Raw genomic sequence first — 16,168 nt, 5'->3', positions numbered from 1 at the left:
AACCTTAACGAGTAATGTTACCTCAACCTTAACGTGTAAGGTTACATCAACCTTAACGTGTAAGGTTAGCTCAACCTTAACGTGTAAGGTTACATCAACCTTAACGTGTAAGGTTATCTCAACCTTAACGTGTAAGGTTACCATAGCCTTATCATATATACTTACCACACTCTAACATGTAACTTTACCTCCATGGCGGAAGTTTTTAGTTCACCTCAGGTCTACCACAGCAATATCGTGTAACCTTATGAGCCTTACGATTAGTACTCAACATAACCTTACCTCATACTATTGTGCTATGTGGGATTCTTCAAATCAGTGACTGGCCATCAGTGTCTGGAAAGAAATTCTTGTCACGATTATGATCAGATTTTCTGGTAAGTGACTTGACAAAAGGGGAATTGTTTTGTTCACAAAGGGAAATTGTTTCTATCCAGTGAAACTGGCCAGTTACTTATTATGGACTGGCCAGATTGTCTTGGCAAGTAAAACTCGCTCTCGACTCTACAGTTACTACCAGTTTTACTGGACAGAAAAATTTCCCTTTTTTGAACAGAACTTCTGTCAAGTCACTTACTAGAAAATCTGATCATAAGCGTAATAATAATTTCATTCCAGACACTGGCCAGTCACTGATTTGAAAAAGTATTTAAGATTCAATTTAGAAAAACTGGTCCACCACTGATCAGAAAACTTACCAAATCCTATTAAAAGAAATATAGGGTCAGTTGGGGTAAATCGAAACAACAGTTATTTTATTTAATTAAAAAATTTAAAAATAAATACGGCCTTGAACCTTAAATTACTCCCAACAGGTTTTAATGCTGTTTTCGGCACTCACTAGGGTTAACCCCGAGTTAAATATTATCCAATCATCAAAAACATTCTGTTGGTCTAACCAATCACCATTAACTCGGAGTTAACTCGGGGCGAGTGCCGAAAACAGCCAATGTATTTCCCCATTTTCCGTTTGTCAATTAGCAGCAGTATATACACGGAGAGACTTTTAGTTACAAAAATTACTTTATTGTATTTCGATATTTCTAATAAAACGTAAGAATTTAGGGATAATCGAGGTACGATGATGATAGTTCTTATTATAATAATAAGTAGTGTTATTTTTTTTATCTACTATTGTAATTTTTAGGGAACAGAAGTTAGTATAAAAGTTTAGAAAGAATATCATTTGATGTTAAGACAATTGCAAATACGAGAATATGGAACTTATTTATAATACATTCTGATATTTTTATTTGTTAACCCACTATTTTGAATACTATTAAATGTAAAAAAATTTTAGATACTGTATTATTTTCAATACTAACACGCTCTGAAATGGTAAGCAGTTTGAATTTTTACAAAATTTTATTAGAATATTTTCACGAAGGTTTCCGAACAGTTACGTCCACAACCAAAGACCAGTTAATGTTAGGCGAACACTCAGCAAACAACCGAGCGTCATCATCGTCTTAAAAGTATTTTGTTAAAAACGATTCAAAAGTTATAAGTGATTAAACAATTGAATTGTGTAATAATATTATAATAAATCATGTATATATTTATATACATATGTATTATATATACGTATACACGAGCCTATAGTAGTAACGCATTTTGTATACCCCTACCCTATATATGGGTGATTCTCCAAAAACCGGTCACTTTTAAGTTGATAAAAATTTTTTTTTTAATGTTTAAAAATTGAACTTTCTTTTATTAATTACTATTTATTTGTATTTAAATAAACTATATTTGAAGTAGGTACGCTACAAAACTATTTAAAGTTTAAAAATATTAAAATTATTTAAATTTCACCAGGATCATTTTGAATTTTTTCACGTCGCTCTTTTTCGACATTTGCTTTTTTCTGTTTGTTTAATTATTCTTTTATGTTAGACAATCCATATCAACTGTATTTATTTTAAATAACATTTATTAATAAACATTAGTTTTCGTGTAATTAGCACTTTTCGCGTAATTGAAATGAGATGTGAAAAGTAAACAGGAAAACTAACCTCATCAGAGGCGTATCATCGAGGGGCACTGAAATTCATATTTCTTCTATATAGGTATTATTAATTGAATTAAATGATTTATTTTTATTATTTTTAAAATTATATTTAAAAATATATGAAAAGATTAGAAAAATTTCAACTTTATTACCTATTTTAAAAAAAGTTTTAGGCACGGGCACACTTTTTACTTGTTTCGCACCTACCACGTGCAAATGTTTTGACACGACAAAGGACTCCACGACAATGGAAATAATAATAATAATATATATATTATATATATATAATATATATATAATATATATTTATTTATTTATATTGAAATATTAAAGTTATGACAGCGCACGACAAAGGAATGAATAAAAATACGCAGTGTTTTTCTAGTGTTTTTTCTTAAAAATATGAAAAATATAATTTATTTTACAATTTCTCTTGGAGATTTGAAAAGTGACATGTTTTTTCTTTAATTTCCAATTGATTTTTATATAAAAAATGCACGTCTTATAGTTTATTTATACACGTTTATCCTTTGTTAAGTTGCAGCTTTTGAGTTAATCTTTCATAATATTTATTGAATAATTAAAGATAGTTCTTTTTTTTTATAAGTAATAGTACTTTAAAGTTTGGTACTCAGAGGTAAGGACATATTGAATTGTTGTTTTCCAGCTGTTAAATGTTGTTTTCCACTAAATTTGAGTTAAAAAATTATCGTTTTTTATAAAGGGTATAATAAGTGATGTTTAAATAATATGTTTGTCCAATGTTAATATTTAAATGTTAAGTTGTTTAGAAGATATAATTCAAAGACATGAAATTGCCCACTTTCAGGAGAATCACCCATATATGTAGCGTCACCTGTTCTTCACTTTTAGTATAAAGCTTTAGAAAAGATTCAAAAAACTTTGAGACTTATTACCAAAAGTGACGTTTTCATAATCTTTATTAGAATTCTTCTAACTATACCTCGATTATCCCTAAATTCTTACGTTTTATTAGAAATATCGAAATACGATAAAGTAATTTTTCTAACTAAAAGTCTCTCCGTGTACTACTGATTCAATTTACCCCTTGTTTCTATTTACCCTAACTGACCCTACTAAATTTTTCCAAATCTCTAGCTAGAAAATCTTGACACCATCAAAAAAAGAACCAGCTCATATAGAAACTGACCAGTTACTAAGGAAAAAAACTAAGCACAAGTCCCATGAAAATACATTTTTAGTCAATCACTTATAGTTAGATATTAAAAAAAAGTTTCTATGTTCCACGCGGTCAAAAATAGAAAAGTCTAAAGTAACAGTCTTATTTTTAAAAGATTCATAATTTTTAAATAACATGCATTTTTATACATGCATTTCAAAATTTAATTCTCTTAATTAATATACATTTTTTTGTATTTTTGATTTAAAAGTTATAATCGTTTTACTGACACGTTACCAAAGTTTCGATTTTATGGAATTTTGACCACATATTTTTTTCGTTATTAATATAACAGTTTCTTTCGAGTTAACATCGAGTCTTACTTGACAAGATAAGCTGTCAAGTCACTGACAAGTGACTAAACAGTTTATCTGGTCATGATTTCCGATCATTACTTTTGACAAGTCACTGACCAGAAATTCCGGTCACAATCGGAATAGGGAATTAAGTTCTTAAACTTGTAGTTATGATAAATGACCATCTAGTCACCGTGGCTGCGTGTTAACTCACACATGCGTTGTGTCTCCAAAATCTAGGGTTCGATCCCACATGCGTGCGAATTTTTTATTCTTAGATTTAAGTATTATTGGTACAGTAATTGTTCATTAGTCTTAAATATTTAAATAAACACAAAAATACAAATAAATATATAATTATAAATTAAATAACAAGAGCCTAAAAACTATATTTTATTCTAGATTTTAAGCAGGAAACTGCCCAATACTTACACCTAAAGGAGCGCGTTACATTTTTAACCAGTCACTTGACAGATTTTCTGGTCAGTCACTGGCCAGTATCTAAAAAACTTCCCATTGACTGGTCAGTACTGAGTTAAAATTTGCTCCCGCAACTTCTAAAATGTCATATCTTTTCAACCTTCTGTACTTAAGGCTACTTTTTACTCCATTTAATTTTCCACTTTTCACATCCTTTAAAATATCATCATATTTCTCTTGCACAATTATTTTATAATTTGCAGATTTATTTACCGCCGCATAAAAATCGCTTTTCCATTTTTGAATAAAATTTTCGTTACTCATTTCGAATGGTGTGTACAATTTAAAGTCAAAAGAGACACTAATTAATAGTGAGCTATAAAGAACAGTTCGTTTACTATTTGTTTACATCAATGCATGACTCAATACAAGCCATTTGGTAAATTGAAAAAGAAATTCTTTCAACTAAGACTATTTTCTTATGATCAATTGCGTCATAGTAATATTTTTTGCAATAAATTTAATTTAATTTAATTCAATTTAGTTTGATTTTAAATTTGCCTAAAACGGCCTTAGCAAAACCCGAATTGCCTAGGGAAATCGGGTTTTGCCTAGGCAATTCGGGTTTGGCCTATGAATCTCTAGGAAATTCGGGTATTTCCTAAAATCATAGGCAAAACCCGAATTGCCTAGGCAATTCGGGTTTTGCCTGGACTTCGGGTTTTGCCGGTAACATATATATTAAAGAAATCCACACAGGCTTTATCAGAAGTTTTTACATGTGTTGTGTGTATATATAAAGAAAGTGTACACTGTAAAAAATTTTTCGGAATTTTTTCCGAAAAAATACGGACAGCACGGAACTCCGAACGGTGGAAATTTTTCCGAAAAAATAAGAGGAATTATCTCCCATGAATTTCGGAAATATTTCCTACTATTTATTCGGAAATTCTACATAAATCATTTGAATATTTATGTAAAAAATCAAAACTGTTTATATTGTATTCTGATATATTAAAATAAATGTAAATTAATTTAAAAAAATTATTATTTACATTTTTACGGAAGTATCTATTTATCTATCTACCACGATTTGAACTCTCAGCCTTATAGTGCAGTCTGTGCGTAGGGTTTTTTTTAATGGAGCCTTCAACCATTGGGAGCGCACGCTTAGACGCGCTGGACCAAGGGAGGCTATGAGAATCTGCTGCAAAGTATCAGTTTTAAGAAACATGTGGAGTAAAATCTGTTCTTTCTAACTTCTATGGAATTTCGAAAGATTCAATCTCTTTAAAACTGTTGACCAACCGATTCATAGTATTGTTAACTTTTTTCTTTTCACATTTCCGTTAAATTTATGATATATATTTAGATTTTTGAGGAATATTTAAGAACTACTTACTGCATACATAGACACAATTTTGTAGAAAAATTATTTTTCTAATTTATCAGTTTTTAAATTTAAATCAGTAAAAATAAACTAATTATTACTCTTCAAATTTAAATAAGTGAAAATTCGCTTAGAAAATTTACGTCAAAAGTCTTTCACGCAAAAAAGTACGTGTATGCAGACTTATTTATAAATGATTTTTCATTTATTTTTAAATATATATACATACTTATTATCTTACGTGGAATACTTTTGATGTATTCTAAGTGAATTTTCACTTTTTTAGATTTAAAGAGTAGTATATAAATACACATATCGGACTTTTTCTTTAGTAATTAGTGAAAAAAACGTTAACTAATAATTATAAATTAAATGTGAAAAAAATAATTTATTGATATACTTTATATATATAGTTTTACTATGGAAGAAATATTTTTCCTACTTTCCTCGGAAATATTTCCTATAAATATTGGAAAGAAATCCGTAAGGTCCGGAAAATTCTTCGAATATTGAGGAATAATTTCCGTTTTACTGCGGAAGAAATATTTTTTCATCTTTCCTCGGAAATATTTCCGACAAATATTGGAAAAAAATCCATCATTTTCGGAAAATTTTCCGAATATTGAGGAAGAATTTCCATTTTTCTGTGGAAAAAGTATTTCTCCTACTGATTTCGGAAATATTTCCTACTAAATATTCGGAAAACTGTAATTTCCACCTAATTTCGGAAAAATATCCTAGTTTTTTATCGGAAAAAATTCCGAAATTTTTTACAGTGTATATATTATGATAATGTTAAAAAAAGGTGATAAAATAAATTTTTTATTGCAAAGACTTTGAAAAAATTTACATAACAAATTATGTTATGAATGCTTTGCATTCATTTCCGAATGCCTACATGATGTTTATTTTATTACTGATGCACAAACAGGTGGGTGTTTGGAAAATAAATAAATAAATATATCGATTTTTCAAGAATAAAGTGAAAAATAAATTCAATTTTACATTTATTTTTATTTGTAATCGGACACGTTAAATTCATTTTTGAAAATTATAATAAATGTTTATCAGAAAGAAAACATTGTATACATATGAATCATAATATTTTTTCGTTGGAGATAGAAGATTCATTTTTCAAAATTTTCTCATAATTTTATATCACAGTCTTCAATATTGAATAAAATTTGTTTAAAGGAGTATAAATAATATTTTTCGACGCTGATCAAATACATATAAATAAATAAATAAATCAATATAAATTTCTATTTCAACTACATCACAGTATGGAAGTTTTTGTATCATTTAATAATTTTATTAACTTAAAACAAATTGTTTGGTTTTTGGTTGGTTTATTGAAGAAAGAAAATATTTTTTACCACTCAATGTTGACGCTAACTTCAGGGACCTAAACATTGAATAAATTGATTAATCAATAATTTCAATTTAAATTGCATTTTTCTCATAAAATTAATATAAAATTTAAATTTTGTTCAGATTCAAATTGAGATTAAAAATTGATAAAACTGGCTCCAATCTAGTTTGAAACAAAATGCCTGACTTGGCTAAAGTTATTAAGCAGATCACAGTGGTGGATGAGCAAAATAAAGATTATGATTTAAATAACGAGCACTGAGGATTTATTAATTAATTACAGATAGCAAAAAGAGTTTTCACGATGTGTATAAAACACTCAAAGACATTCGAGAGAACAGAATAGATTTCACTATGTAAAGTTTAACTACCAGATGGCGTATTAACATCACCCGCGAATCGCAATCATATTTGAATACACTACAAAATTCAACAAAAGTCGCAATTATATAATTCCACTAGACTTTCGTTTTCATTTTTACTTTGACAGATTTCCATTTTTACCTACTTTCACTTTTATTTATTTTTATTTTATTTTTCGTGAAAATGAAATTTTTAAAATATTTTAACGTGAAAATAAAAATGAAAATCTGTTAAAATGAAAGTGAAAATAAATAAAATTAAAAATCACTTTTATTTCCACTCTTATTCTCACTTTGACAGAATTTTATTACTTTCATTTTTTAACTCTTTTTTTATTTGTACTTTTTTTTAAATGCAGAGTGAAATTGGAAGTGAAAATAAAATTCTACCAAAAATGAAAATCAAAATGAAATTACATAATCGACCCCCAGGAGGTTGAATTTAGAATTTTACTTAGACTTTTACCTTTATTTTCACTTTTAGGTTCTTCCATATTGACAGATTTACATATTTCATTTACAAAGTAAAAAATTAATTTAATAAAATAAATATTATATAATGATAAGAAAAACTACTCGGACGTTAAAGACTTTATATAGAAGGAGTTTACACCGTAAGCCTTAAATATAAGCCTCCGCGCGCATAAACGGATATACCCCCAGGAGCATATATTTGCGCCTGCGCGAACACGTGGTCAAGGCAAACTCTTTCACAACACAGCTGCAGGCAAACACTTTGCGCAGACGCAAGTATATCCTCATGGAGGCATATCCGTTTATGCTCGCGGAGGCTTATATTTAAGGCTTACGGTGTAAACTCCTTCATATTATAATAAATATTATCATCAAAGAAAACTAAAAGTGTTAAAATAATATAATTATTTTCTGTACACTGCAAAAACAGGTGTCTATATTTAAGACACTTTTGTCCTCATTTTTAAGACGATTTGGGATGTCTTTCAGGAAGACGTTAAAAGTGACTATTTTGGAGACGTTTAAAGTGTCTTCATTCAGATGAAATTTATTGCTTGAATCGATATATAACCTAAAAATGCATGTATGTATTGATATTGCGCGGGAAACTTTCATCGAGACGAGGCAAGACGAATATTACCGAAGATACTCGAATACACAAAATGTCTTTTATTCAAAGTGTCTTACTTCGAAAAGGTCTTAAATTAGCAAAAATGACTTAAATATAGACACTTTTACCGTCTACATTATATGTCTTAAATTATAAGCACTGAAAGTGACTTGTTTACATTAATTTGTAAGACGCAAGAAGTGTCTCAAATTTTTAGACACTTTGCATGAAAGACAGATGAATTAGTCATTTATTCCAGACTAGACGTTTTCAAAACGTCTAATGTCTTAAAATAAGACGTTTAGAAGATTTTAAAAAATCTGTTAGAATGAAAAAGAAAATCTATCAAAGTGAAAATATAGAAGTGAAGAACTATCAATAGAAAATGAAATTGACCCTAGGGTCTGGGGTGCAATTTTGTGATTTGACTTTCTATTCAAGTTTCATTTTTGACTTTGACTCTTACTTTGAACATAATCATCGTCATCAAAATCAAAGTGAAAATCAATGTGTAAGTCAAAGTCAAAATCAAATCTAGAGAGCGATTTTGTACATTAACTTTGACTAACACCTAGACTTTGATTTTGACTTTGATTTTCACTTTGACTTTGACGTTCATTTTTATTTTCACTTTCGAAGTAAAAGTCAGTGTGAAAATTAAAGTTAATGTTAAAGCCAAAATCGAGTCAAAAGTCAAAGTCAAATTAAAAAATTGCACTCCTGGTCAAAATTTATAAAGATATTTATAAAATTAAAATTTAAAAAGGGAAAGTTACATAAAAATAGAAGATATCCTTTCAAGGAGAGAGGTGCTTTTTTAGACATACATCAGTGTGTCATATACTATAAAAAAAGGTTCTAAATTAGAGCTGATTTTGGTATTAAAATAGAACCGAATTACGATTTAGTATCAAAATTGGTATTAAATTAGTACCTTTCTTTTTACAGTGTATACACACAATACTTATTGTGATCTTAATCGTTGAATAAAAATTCTAGAGGAAAATATCTTTTTATGAAATGGATCATATATATATATATATAAATGTATGTACTTGTGTATGAACACATGTGTAATATTGTGCGTGGAATACCCAGCAAAAATGTAATTGTCTAATTACGTGGCACTTTGGCTCGATGTGAGCGCGTGCGCCGATTACTGACACCTGCGTGCGCCCGAGTACCAACGAGGAAGAAAAAAGACGCAGTCTTAAACTCGATGAGCATGCAGATATACTTTTTTACCCTCGCATTTACAAATGTACATACATCTATATAGATATAAGTGCATGTGTGGCTACATATATGTATGGTGGAGCGATCACAATCAGCGCAACCCTAACGGAAAAGGAAAACCTCTCATTAGGGTAGCAATCGAGGAGTGGTAGCTCCTCATTAAGAATCCTTCCTTGCTTTATCGGTCAAAATGAAACGAATTCAGGCCATGAAAGAACCTTCGAACCATCATACCTCGATTGGTCAGGTGCAAGCAAGCCGCGCGTGCGCGATATCAACTTCTTGCGCACTAATTTTTATAATACATGTATTAAAAAAAAAAAATTACGATGAAGAAAAAGAAAACCTCTTATCCATGCGTATGCATTGCACACGTAACATATTTTACAATTTTTATTTCTTTTTCTTCCATCAAAAATATACTTTTTCCTTGTTGGCACTCGCGTTTCTTGTTCAAATATTATTACAGCGGTGTAGTTTTCCAAGTTCATATAAGAAATCGATGTGTGTTTGACAATAAAATGTTTTTTTACAGTAAAAGAAAAATATTTTTTCAAATTACGAAAAATAAGTGTTAAAAAAATATTGTTCCACTTTTGACCTACATGTTTATAGAATAATAGAACCCAAAATTGGACCCTCGTTAGAGACTGTACAAATACTGACTGGGCCCTTGCCAGTATAAAAGTATAAATATTTTTATTCTATTTTTTAATAATTAAATACTTATTTTTCTGATTATTTTTATCTTTTGATTTGCCAACTTTGAGAGGCATTTCACGTCAGAAATATCACGATTTGCAAAGGGTATGCCGATTTTCGCAAAACTTCGTGGGATTATAGTTCTATATAAGAGACTTCTTTCCCACAAATTAAAAAAAAAATTCAAAATTGTTGAAGATACGCCATTTTGAATTTTAATATTAATTTTATAAAATTTTGAATATCTCGGAATATTGTTTATGGATTTTTACGAAATTTACACATCTTTCAGGTAAAATTAAGTACTTTAAAATGCAAATAAAGTTAATAAAAAAAAATAATTTTTAAATAAAAAAATTGAAAAAAGTTTTTTTAAACAATTTTTTGTTTATTTACTCCTCTCTGAGAAAAATGTTATTAAGATATTTGGATTCCTTATGAATTCATCTTTAATTTCATAAAAAAAATTGATGGAGACTCAACTAGTTCCGGAGATATTAAAGTTTTTGTAAAAAAAGCGTCGCCGCGCCATAGCACCATACTGCACAAGTCGCGTAGTACGTTACCGTAGTCGTGTATTGCTGCTGCAACTATGACTATTTTTTACAAAAACTTTAATATCTCCGGAACTAGTTGAGTCTCCATCAATTTTTTTTTTATGAAATTAAAGGTGAATTCATAAGGAATCCAAACATGTTAATAACATTTTTCTCAGAGAGGAGTAAATAAACAAAAAATTGTTTAAAAAAACTTTTTTCAAGTTTTTTATTTAAAAATTAATTTTTTTTATTAACTTTATTTGCATTTTAAAGTACATACTTTTACCTGAAAGATGTGTAAATTTCGTAAAAATTCATAAACAATATTCCGAGATATTCAAAATTTTATAAAATTAATATTAAAATTCAAAATGGCGTATCTTCAACAATTTTGAATTTTTTTTTTAAATTTGGGGGAAAGAAGTCTCTTATATAGAACTATAATCCCACGAAGTTTTGCGAAAATCGGCATACCCTTTGCAAATCGTGATATTTCTGACGTGAAATGCCTCTTGAGCTATAAGTTATTTTTGTTTGCCTATGTGGTTTCACCTAATTTTTTTAGGTTATATTCACCTATTGACCTTCTTTTTTTGATAGAAATCTATCAAATCTATCTGTAAAATGTTGTTACATTCAAAAATATTTTCAATTGCATGAAATAAAATTGAAAAAAGTGTTCAAGAGTTTCCAAAATAATATTCAAAAGAACCTAAAATAATATTCGATGGAACTAAGATAATATAATATTAAAATAAATATTTGAAAAATCTAAAGTAGTATTAAAGTAAATAATTTCGAAAGTATCCAAAATAATAATATTCGGAAGAATATCAAATAATAATAAAGTATGCATTAAAAAGAATCCAAAGTAATAAAAGACGTATTTGAAAGAACCTATAAGGTATATATTAATATGGAAATTTGAAGAACCTTAAATAATACTAAAATAAATATATTTAAAAGAACTTAAAATTATATTAAAAATATATATTCTAAAGAACCTAAAATAATATTTAAATAGTACCTACATTCAAAAGTATGTAAAATACTATTAAACAAATTCTAAAGAATGTAAAAATAAGTTATATTTAAATATTATCTTAACGAAGAATGTTTATTATTAAAGTTAATACAGTAGAAGCAATTTAAGAAGAGGACCCTTGAATTACATTATTTGTTCTCAGACACATATTATATATTATTATACCAGGATGAGTAGTTTAATTGATTACTATATGTTACACATAAACTAACTATTAATCATCTCTCGCATGAACTGCAATCTTTCTGAAAAATTATACCATGGACAACGTTATTTTTTTGCCAGCCCAGTATTTTTAATTTTTAAAAAAATTTTGTGCATATACTAATTTTACTTTAAGTGTTTCCTCGTGTAATTTGTAATAAGACGATGAATATTTGGTGAAAAGTCACGAAATTAAAATTGATAAACTGCCGAAATTTTTACTCGAGAGAAAAATATTTTAAAAAAAGAAATAAATAAAGTAAAAAGAAAAAAAGGGACACTTTACATGTGAACAAAAGTGATGACGTATAAGTTGCGCGCGAGAATCATGAGAACAAGGTCGTCTTGTACTTTATATGTATGTATTGAGATACCGATATACAGAATGTACATGCGCTTATAAGTATGGTGTATGTGCGCATCATGAAATTATGGAAATTGGCCGAATGTTATGCCGCTGCCGTGGAACGAACTTTGGGTATCATTTTTGCCATCCGTAGTTATTATATATGCCAAACGTCGGATGTTTCGCGTATACGCATACATATCCACTTAGTGATTTCTCTCGATTAAATTCTCTTGGAGTTACAGACATAGGTTTTTTTTTGTTTTTGTGAATATTTGACACCCTTAAAACTCTAAGAGATAAAACGAAAATTATATAAATTATGGTTTCAAGCGTGACAAAGACAGGTTCTGGCGAATTTTCCTAGTTTGCGCCTCACTGGTCGAAAGGGCATCTATTCAGGGCTTTACTAAATCCTATTTTCAATTTCTACACGGGTACTTGTTTTTCAGTGCTTATTTAAAAGTTTTGTACGCTCGTTAATTGAATAGGCGATTTTTATGTGCTTTCCAAATCAAAAATATAGAATACGTATTCAGCTATCAGAGCTGCTCTTATGGTTTCCGTTGTATCACTCCTATAGAAATATTATTTTTGCAGAATTAAAACTGCACTATTTATTTAAGAGCGGTAAGTAAATTTTATGTGATTTTTGACAGTTTTTCTGCTATATTGTATCCGTTATTTTGAATTTTGAAAAACTGACATATTGGATTCGAAATCAGCAAACCCACACTGTTAGAAAATTCTGTTGTGATTTTACAGCAAAAGTACAGGAAACAATTATTATTCATCAAAATAATAATGTAATTTTACTTTACTGAAGTACTGTATATTTACAGCATAATCTGTTAAATTTTTACAGTATAGAGTTGTAAATTTTCTGTGGAGTTCTGTAAATTTACAGTATTTATTTTTGTATATTTACTATCAAATTCTGAGAATTCACAATGCGATACTGTAAATTTACAACATTATTTACTGTAAATTTACAACAGTATTTACTATAATTTTACAGAGAATTAATCCTTATGACATTCAGAATTTTTTTTCAAATTTATTGTCAATATTTCAGATTTTAATTAGAAATTCTCCTACTTACATAGTTAGATACTTAATTTTTCTCCCGAAATTTAAAAGCATTTGGCAACTAATTTTTAATTAGTTTTCATATTATGAGTCATTTTACATGAAATGTCCTAAGTTGAAATTTCAACTTCTTGAAAAAAATTGAAACTCAGGGAATTTGTTGTTCTATCATGTAAAAATGTGCCCCAAAAAATATTTTTGATTTTTTCGAAAATTTAGAGGGGGTAGAGGGGAGTCAATTTGACCAATTTTGCTAACACCGGCTACTTTGTGAATTTTTTCTGAACATACTTGTAATGGGAAAAATTTTTTAGAATATGTTTCTGAAAGGTTTTTTTGCCCTCTTTCCAATGGTGTATTTTATTTTTTTATATTTTAAAATTTTACCCTAATTTTTGATAATTAATATTTAATTTTCAATTTCCCAAAAATCGGTCCGTTTTTTTTTTAATAAATTATTGCAAACGAAAGCTGAGGTTTTTTCCTATCGGCATGTAAATTTTCAGAATGCCTTTTTTTTGTTTTTGAGTTATTAAATTTCAAAGAATAAATTGCGTCGTGGTTGCACTGAGCGTGTCCTAACAATAAGAAAAACCAGATGTGACACAAACGCCTACAAAACGAGAAAATATTTTCAGTTCAAAATGAAAATATTTGACTGTACAAAGTAGAAAATTTTATTTAAAACTTATTTATTATACACTGTAAAAAATTTAGGGAGTTAACGGACTCGGGAGTTGGGAGTTAAATTCTTCGAGTTAAAAATCAACTCCAAAAGAGAGTTAATTTCTAACTCCCTTAATTCAACACCCGCGCGAGTTATTTTTTTCATGGGGAGTTAGCATTTGGGTGTTAAATTTTAACTCTCTTTATTTAACTCCCCTGGCATTAACTCTCCAATGGGTGCGACTTTTATAGAATCCCCTGGGGAGTTAAAATTTAACTCCCTTTTTTTACAGTGTACGTAGCTCTTATGTATAATTTTAATACACAGTCCTTTCTATTTATTTAAAAAAAATAACAAATTGATTATTTTACTTGTAAGTAATTCGAACCAACCCAAGGGGAAATTTACAACTGGCGGAGTACTGCGCCAGCACTGGCAGTACTGGCATAACTCTGGGATGATAACGCTGTCTAACGCTTGCGAAGTACTGCCTGCCAGTGCTGCCAGACAGCGCTGGCGCAGCACTGGACCAGTGCTGGCTGAGAATATTGCCGCAATAAATGCCGTATTGTTATTAATTAGTCGTAAATTAATAATTATAAATAATTTAACAACAAAATGGTAAATAATATTAATAAATAGTTATTATTCATAAAATATTTCTCTTTTTAATTAAATTGTTTTAAAGATGGAGACTAACAATGGATATAGTAAATGAAGAAGAAAAAAATTGTTTATAACATTTAAAAATTAAATAATAGACAATTACAGTAAGTGTGCATTAGATTTTCATATTTTAGTACCTAACGATTGGAATCTAGAAATATCGCAAACCTATGAAAATAAACAAAATTGCTGACGAGGGGAATCGAACCTACGACCTACGGACTAAGAGACTAACGCTCTAACCACTATGCTAACGACACATGTGTACAGTAAAGTATTAATATCTCAGTATCATTCAGACATACAATTATTGAGTCAAAGATAAAAAAAAATAGGGATACGTTAGAAATAATAAATTGAAATAAAATAAATTAAACTAAATTTTTAATAATGAAATTAAATGACTTTACTTATTGCATTTAACATTTTACGTAATTCTTAAATTACGTGGTAATTTTTTAATAATTTTTTATTCATAGTTAGAAGTATAATAGTATTTTAATAGGAACCAAATTATTATTGAGATTAAAGTTTAAATTTTGTTTATAATTTTAATTTGTTTAAATAATTTATTATTTACAAAATTAGACAATTATGTTAAATTGTTATTATTAAATTTAATAAAAATAAAAAATGAACAACTGAAAAGTAAAATATTTTTTTTTAATAAATTTATATTTATAAACATTGATAAACTTTTTTTATAATTTTTTTCAAGTTTATGTCAAAAAAGCAATTTTGGCAAAGAGCGTCGTGAACAATTTTTCTATACTCAGCCAGCACTTGCCGCCGTGGCTTGTCCAAGCTTTGGCGAAACAAAAATTCTGTACTGCGCCAGCACTAATTGTCGAGGCTCGGCTAGACTACGCCTAACAATCGTCTGAGTACTAAGCCAGTGGTGAACATCGGCACTACACTGGCATTTCCTATTGGGAAATTTGCAATTTAATTCTTAATATTTTGGTAAAAAATTTTTAATTTTTCCAAGTGTATTTTGTATTTAAATGCAATCTATGTAGTTCCAACATAGATCACAGAAAAAGTCTGAAATTATTCATAACTAAAAAGCAAAATAATTGAAAAATTTTTCTTTATTTAAACTATTTTTAAGCTTAAAAATTGATTCAGCTATAGTTTTAGGACTTAAAATCGTATTCTCAAGGTTAAAATTCAGTTAAAACTTGCTATAATGTAAAAAAACCGCAGTTAAAATAACAAAATAAATATATGTAAAATCCTTTGAGCTTTATACTGTGATTTCGCAAACAATTTACTGTAAATAAAAAGTATACATTTTTTGATGTAAAACATTCAAATACAATGAATTTTTGATGTATTTTTAAGGTTTTACAGTAAAAATTACAACATTTTTGTAAATTTACTACATTTATGTGTTTTTACAGCAAAAACTGTAAATTCACAGTACGTTCGTACTGTAAAGTTGCTGTAAAATTACAGAAATTTCTAACAGTGCAGAAACTCCAAAGTAACAAATTTTTTAGAGATTCATGAATGTTTACGTCTACACTCTAAATCTGA

Source organism: Leptopilina heterotoma, unplaced genomic scaffold, assembly GCF_015476425.1.
Source record: "Leptopilina heterotoma isolate Lh14 unplaced genomic scaffold, ASM1547642v1 Lhet_409, whole genome shotgun sequence".
Classification (NCBI taxonomy): domain Eukaryota; kingdom Metazoa; phylum Arthropoda; class Insecta; order Hymenoptera; family Figitidae; genus Leptopilina; species Leptopilina heterotoma.
This window is presented reverse-complemented; position numbering follows the sequence as displayed.